Source organism: Portunus trituberculatus, chromosome 43 (genome assembly GCF_017591435.1).
Source record: "Portunus trituberculatus isolate SZX2019 chromosome 43, ASM1759143v1, whole genome shotgun sequence".
Taxonomy (NCBI): Eukaryota; Metazoa; Arthropoda; class Malacostraca; order Decapoda; family Portunidae; genus Portunus; species Portunus trituberculatus.
Window position 1 is genome coordinate 14,544,411 of NC_059297.1, and position 7,500 is coordinate 14,551,910.

Here is a 7,500-nt window from a genome sequence, read left to right on the forward strand (position 1 = left end):
GCTTTAAAGTAGTCGAGGTGAGACGGGGGAATCTTTCACCCCTTCAGTACTGTGACACATTTTTACCTTGAGATTTGGGTGTGATTAAACCATTTTACTGACATTAGGAACGGTCAACGGAGGTCAGAAGATTAATGGCCTCAGTCTTCACCATTTTAAACCCCACATAAGTTTCTGAAGCTGTATACAATCACCAAATAGTGAGGATAACTGAGAGGAGACTGAGGTCGGCACACAACAGGAAGGACTGGCTGGAGTATTGATGTAAGGGCTTTGTGTCGACTGGCTTTGTAGGTTCGTAGCAAGTAGTAATAAAGAAGCACACCACACTGACATAAAGATTGGCAACGGAGATAAGACAATGACGCACACACAGACTGACACACACAGTATATACATTCATTTCCTTGTTTCTTAGTTAATAAATATTTCATATCACGTGAGTGGATCTATAATTTTACCGTGGGTTGCGGTACAGATACACTATTACTTACTGTATATTCCTTGTTACACGACCCACTGAAGCAAAAGGCGAGTACAAAAAATTATATGTAACAGTGTATTCCATATGTTCCTGCAAGAGGATTTCTCCTACGCACATTCTATACCCCCTGATTTTTTTTCCTCCCAAGTGCTTCCACCACATAATCATTTAGGTCAGTTCAGGGCTATATCACACTATATCAGGTAAGGATAGAATAAGTAACGCGGGAACTATGGAAATAACCTTAGCTTACTAAATTCAAGACACCATTCATTTCTGGCCAAAATTATGATGATTTTCTAAAATCATCATCTACATAATGAAGGGATCAGCTGTGAAATTAATTAGCTGAATTAATCTAAACCTAACCCAACCTAATCTAAGCCTCGGGGGAAAGCGCTATCTATTAATCTTCTTAATGTAAGAGAGCTACAAAAAATAAAGTCTCTGAAATATTTCCTCATCATCCGGCCACGTTTTTTTTCCTATTTACTCAATGGATACCAAACATAACGCACAGCCACAGTCGTACGTTGTGTCGTGTTTCGTCGCCATGCATGAGTTGTAACCAGCACTCCTCTTTTCCTTACAGTGCTCTACTGGTCTATCACTTGAACCAGAACTAGTTACTATCATAGCGACCAAGGACGGCGACTGTACATATTTCTCGCTACTAACTAAGCTGTCTGACTTAAGAGCGCTATGCTCCACACACGACTAAGTAACTCCGGGAGAACTGAACACTGGGGAGGCGCTAGCTAAACCAATCTCTCTCTGACTTCACTATAGACAACTCAATCCACACAAAACTAAAATAACACTTAAGAATCTATCATTAGGGGGAGCGCAATCTTCAGTGAAACATCGACGCACTGTATTGACATTTTAGTACTAAACCAATCTCTCTGACTTCACTAGACTACTCAACACACACAAAACAGAGTAACACTGGAAGAATCTGTCATTAGTGGAAGTGGTATCTTGAGTGAAATACCTACTTACTGTATAAATTATGATTTCAGTATATAACCAATCATTCTGACTTAACTAGACTCCACAACACACACAAAGCTGAATAACACTGGAAGAATCTATCATAGGAGAGGAGTTATCTTGAGTGAAACACCTACTTACTGTATTTACATCTGACTACCAAACCAATCTCTCTGACTTTATTAGATTACACAACACACACAAAGCTTAATAACACTGGAAGAATCTTTCATTGGAGTGGAATTATCTTGAGTGAAACACCTACTTACTGTATATAATTTAACCAACGAATCCCACTGACTTTACTAGACTCCACAACAGATACAAAATTGAATAACACTGGAAGAATCTATCATAGGGAGGTGTTATTTGAGTGAAAAACCTATGTGCACATATACATGTCACCACTAAACCAATCTCTCTCATTATACTAGCCTACTCAGAACACACAAACCTGAATAACACTGAAGGAATCTATCATAGGAAAGGTGCGAATTTGAAACACCAACGAACATATAAGAACACTCAACCAATCTCTTCCTGGACTATACTCAACACACACAAAGCTAAATCTACCATGGACGGAGGAACTATTTTGAGCGAAACTGTCACGGAGGATTCTCAGTAAGCGGAATTTAACTTGGGAGTGAAGATTTGCATAGTGGCGATGGAAACGAGAGGAAAGTACAGAGGAATATTTTAAGACCCACTGTTCTCCTCCGGCAGTGACGAAGGCCCTGCACGATTCCGAGCCACGTGTGTGCGTACCTGTGGAGAAGAGGAAAGACTCAATTAGCTCCTTTATCTCGGCGGGGCTGCGGACAAAAGGTGCTCGCCTGCTCATTATTTTACCGACGAGTGTCCTTCTTACCTCCAACTTTTCCCTGAACCTTTCTCTCTCTCTCTCTCTCTCTCTCTCTCTCTACCACCACCATCACCACCACAATGCACCCTCATTACAATTACTACTATCTCACCACCACCACCACCACCACCACCACCACCACCAGGGTCTGTCTCTTTACCACACCACCTCATGTCTCCCTCTTAGTCTCCATCTTGTTTTCTCCTTTATTATCCCCACCATTCGCCACTCTCTCTCTCTCTCTCTCTCTCTCTCTAATTATATAATTCAATAGAAAAATTTCCCTTACTAAATATGTGATCCGGAACGAGAGAGAGAGAGAGAGAGAGAGAGAGAGAGAGAGAGAGAGAGAGAGAGAGAGAGAGAGAGAGAGAGAGAGAGAGAGAGAGAGAGAGAGAGAGAGAGAGAGAGAGAGAGAGAGAGAGAGAGAGAGAGAGAGAGAGAGAAGTGCTGGGGAAGAAAGGTGACTCACTCATACAAGATGTGATTCACGTAAAAGGTCAGATAAAAGAAAGAGAATAGAAAGGTGGATGGGGGAAAGGAGAGAGGAGGGAGAGAAGGAGGGAGGGTGGGAGTGAAAGATGGGAGAGAGAGAGAGAGAGAGAGAGAGAGAGGGAGGTGGGAATGGAGACAAGAGGGATGAAAGGAAGCGAGGAAAGCAGAATAAATGAAAAGGGTGCTACACATCTCTCTTTGTTCCATGACAGTGAGGAGTCCATTAGCCAGGAGCCTCCTTTACCTGCTCCTGATAACTCCCACATGCACCTGGGCTTCTCCTCCTCCTCCTCCTCCTCCTCCTTCGCCATCTTCTCCTTACTCCTCTTCATCGTCGTTCTCTTCTTTGCTTCCTTTTTTTTTCATTATAGTTTGGGCTATTTCTTTTATCACAATGGCGATCTAAATAAACACACACACACACACACACACACACACACACACACACACACACACACACACACACACACACACACACACAATGCAGCTTGAAGACAGTCGCGATTCATCTCCTCCTGCAAATTGCCTGTCTAAAACAAGCGATAAACAGACGGCGTGAAGGAGGTTGTGGCTGGTGTACCTCTGAGTGTGTATGTGTGTGTGTGGGTCTCTCTCTCTCTCTCTCTCTCTCTCTCTCTCTCTCTCTCTCTCTCTCTTGTCTCTGTGCCGTTTTCATTCTTTTCTGTCTTTTTATTACTTTTTCCAGTAATTCCACTTGTTTAGCTTCATTAATGAGCCTTTTATCGTTACTTTTCCCTTCCTTACTCTCCTAATTAATTGTTCCGGTACTTTTTTTTTTTACTAAGTTTTCTTTCTACCCAATTTGTAAGAGTATTTTTTTTTCTTTATATTTTTTTCTTCTGCACATTCACGTTCATCCTAATATTTCCTTCTTTTCTTCTTTTATTTCATTCTTTTTCTTTCTTCCCTCGTTATGTCACCGCTGCTTTGCCCTCTCCTCTCCACACCTTTCATTTCATCTTCTCCTTCTCTTCTTACTCCTCTTAGACTTCCTCTTTCTCCTTTTAGTCTCACAAGAAGGAAGTGAGGGAGAGTGTAAGAACTACTGCAATCTCTCTCTCTCTCTCTCTCTCTCTCTCTCTCTCTCTCTCTCTCTCTCCCATTGCTATTCTTATCATATTCCTTTCTGCTTCCTCTGATTATCTACTCACTCTCTCTCATTCTTGCCTTCTACGTATGTCTTTCTTTTGTCCTTCCACCAAAACCACCACCACCACCACCACCTCCTCCTCCTCCTCCTCCTCCTCCTCCTTCCTCCTCCTCCTCCTCCTCCTCCTCCTCTTCTTCCTCCTCCTCCTCCTCCTCCTCCTCATCCTTCTCCTCCCTTCCTTCCTGTCTTCTCTAACACCACTTTCTTGCTTCCTACATTTTTTCTCCTCCAACGTCTTTCCTTTCTTCCTTTGCTGTAACTCCTTCCTTTCTTTCTTCTTCTCTCCATCCAACACCATCTCTCTCTCTCTCTCTCTCTCTCTCTCTCTCTCTCTCTTTCTGGCCAAGAAGGACAGAGAGAGAGAGAGAGAGAGAGAGAGAGAGAGAGAGAGAGAGAGAGAGAGAGAGAGAGAGAGAGAGAGAGAGAATTTTATCCCCTAAATCTGTATATCTCAGTCACTCGCCCTCCCCTCTCTCTCCCTCCCCTCCTAACTCCCTCTCTACTCCCTACAAAAGAGAAAACGGGATGAGGAAGGGGGGTAACTGTACAAAATCAGGGAGGGCAGCGTCAATACTCATCAAACTTTCATCATTAACCTGCTATTCTCTTGCGGAGGCGAACAACACGTATTGCCTCTCATGCCAGCCTGCCTGCCTGCCTGCCTGCTTGCTTGCTTGCTTGCTTGCTTGCTTGTCTGTGCCCGCCCCGTCTCACCCAGCTCAACCCCAGCGTCTGTTCCTCCCCGCCCTACCTCGTCGTGCCTCGTTCCTCCCTTGGCACCGTCCCCTCAAGTGAAGGCATTGGAATTATGGCCAAATTGTGATAATGTGTAAATGTTATGCAAATTCACGGTTTTCGACCAGATTTATGTTCTTGAGACCGTGTTTGGTGTGTGTGTGTGTGTGTGTGTGTGTGTGTGTGTGTGTGTGTGTGTGTGTGTGTGTGTGTGTGTGTGTGTGTGTGTGTGTGTGTGTGTGTGTGTGTGTGGGTGGTGAGAGAGAGAGAGAGAGAGAGAGAGAGAGAGAGAGAGAGAGAGAGAGAGAGAGAGAGAGAGAATGTGGGGAGATCAGTAGATAATGTGAATCAACAATATAAACAACAACAATAACTACAACTATAATGATAATAACAACAACAATAATAATAATAATAATAATAATAATAATAATAATAATAATAATAATAACAATAATAATAACAATAATAAGTATAACATATTGTCATTTTTGATTACTGACATAACTGCTGCCAACTCAGAAACAGAAAAGTAAGCCAAACAGAAACACACGCCGCGCCAAACAAGTGGTGACAGCCGCCAGGGCGCGGTGGCTGGTCCGCTAACACATGACTGGGCGAACCATCCATGGCAGGCAATACAAGGCCTTACAACGCTGGGTCGGATTACAGCGCGGGCGTGAGGGGCGTGTGGTGGTAGTGGTGGTGGTGGCGGTGGCTGTGTGGTCGGTAGCGTGGCTGCAATGAAATCACGCTTGCTTTTGTTTCCTGTTAGGCAGCATTGTGTGCGGCACGGCGTGCAGCTAAACAGCCAGCCTCGAATCAGGTAATTATCTCAACAGGCAAAACTACGAGAATAATTACATGCTATTTGATGCCTCACTCTGTATTATGTTATTGACTGACACAGAATCGTGCTGTCACAGCGACTGTAAGCGGAGAGATAATGTGGCGCAGGACGACAGGCACGCAGCCACCCACAGCCACTACAGAGGACAGACGGGCGGCGGGGCGTCCCATCTGCTGGCATAGTAGCTATTCTCACCATCCCTTGAGGTCCTGCCGTCCTGTTGAGGCAGTGCGTGTCTGGCGTCCTTTGGCGGCTGACGCACGCTGCGCAGAGCTGGGCTAGGCTGGTCTGAGGCTGACATAGGGTGGTGGGTTGTTGGTGCCTTCATGTTCCTTTCACACAGTCAGCTCCCTGCCCGGTGCCTAGGATGGGAAGGACATCCAGGGTGCAGGAGAGGAGGGTGTGTAATTCCGGTAGGAAAAATACATACATTCCTCAAGTGGAGGCCGCAGAGGTGCTTCGACACGCCGCATCACGAGCGGGGGAAAACAAAGGTATTTTTCAATAGAATCGTTTTCCGAGCTCAGTTACCGTCGAGGTGGTGAGCTTTGTGTGGGGCTAGAGGACCTGGGGACGCCACATGGCACGGAAAAAAAGGGTGAGGGGTGCAGGGTGCGCAAGGCAGGGAGGAAAAAGGAAAAGAGCTTGGTTGACGATGACACGGCTGTTAGTGCCTGGCTCCAGCAGTGGGGTCTCCAGGGCCTGAGGCGGCGAGGGGCTGGTAAGGCCTGGCGTGCCAGGAGCTGAGGAGGCGGCGTGTCCCTTGGGGCACCACCGACTAGGAGGGGAACAAGGAAAAGCCCGCAGGCAAGAAGTCAAGAGAAACTCTGCCAACGGAATGTCTTGACTCGCGCGCAAGTTTCACTTCACTGTTTGATCTGCTGCAGTCTCTGACGAGACAGCCAGACGTTACCCTACGGAACGAGCTCAGAGCTCATTATTTCCGATCTTCGGATAGGCCTGAGACCAGGCACACACCACACACCGGGACAACAAGGTCACAACTCCTCGATTTACATCCCGTACCTACTCACTGCTAGGTGAACAGGGGCTACACGTGAAAGGAGACACACCCAAATATCTCCACCCGGCCGGGGAATCGAACCCCGGTCCTCTGGCTTCACAAGCCAGAGGATCGAGGTTCGTGTGTGTGTGTGTGTGTGTGTGTGTGTGTGTGTGTGTGTGTGTGTGTGTGTGTGTGTGTGTGTGTGTGTAGGTGTGCGTGTGCGCGGACGCGTGCGCACGCGATGAATTTTATGTGAGGTGTAAATCTTTCTACCCGCTTTAAAACCTTAATTATCATAAAGCTTCTTTCCAATCGTGTTTTCTAGGCCTGGAGGTCCAAAACATCCTTTGGGGTACCTTCCTCTATACATCTCTCTCTCTCTCTCTCTCTCTCTCTCTCTCTCTCTCTCTCTCTCTCTCTCTCTCTCTCTCTCTGTCTCTTTCTTGCAGCTTACTTCTGCAAATCCCCTCCTGCTTCTCTTGCAAGCACACAACACATAACTACACACACACACACACACACACACACACACACACACACACACGTAAAAGGTAGCAGTGGGTAGCAGATAGGAGGAAGGAGGACTGCAGGAAGAGTCGAGGGTGGAAGAGGAGAGAGAGAGAAGAGAGAGAGAGAGAGAGAGAGAGAGAGAGAGAGAGAGAGAGAGAGAGAGAGAGAGAGAGAGAGAGAGAGAGAGAGAGAGAGAGAGAGAGAGAGAGTTCCATACGGAGGGGCAGGCATTGTGTGGTGGCGCTTTGCCAAGGTGCCGTCGCGTGGGACAAGGAAAGGACAAAGAGAGAGAGAGAGAGAGAGAGAGAGAGAGAGAGAGAGAGAGAGAGAGAGAGAGAGAGAGAGAGAGAGAGAGAGAGAGAGAGAGAGAGTGTTGTTGCCGCATTACGTG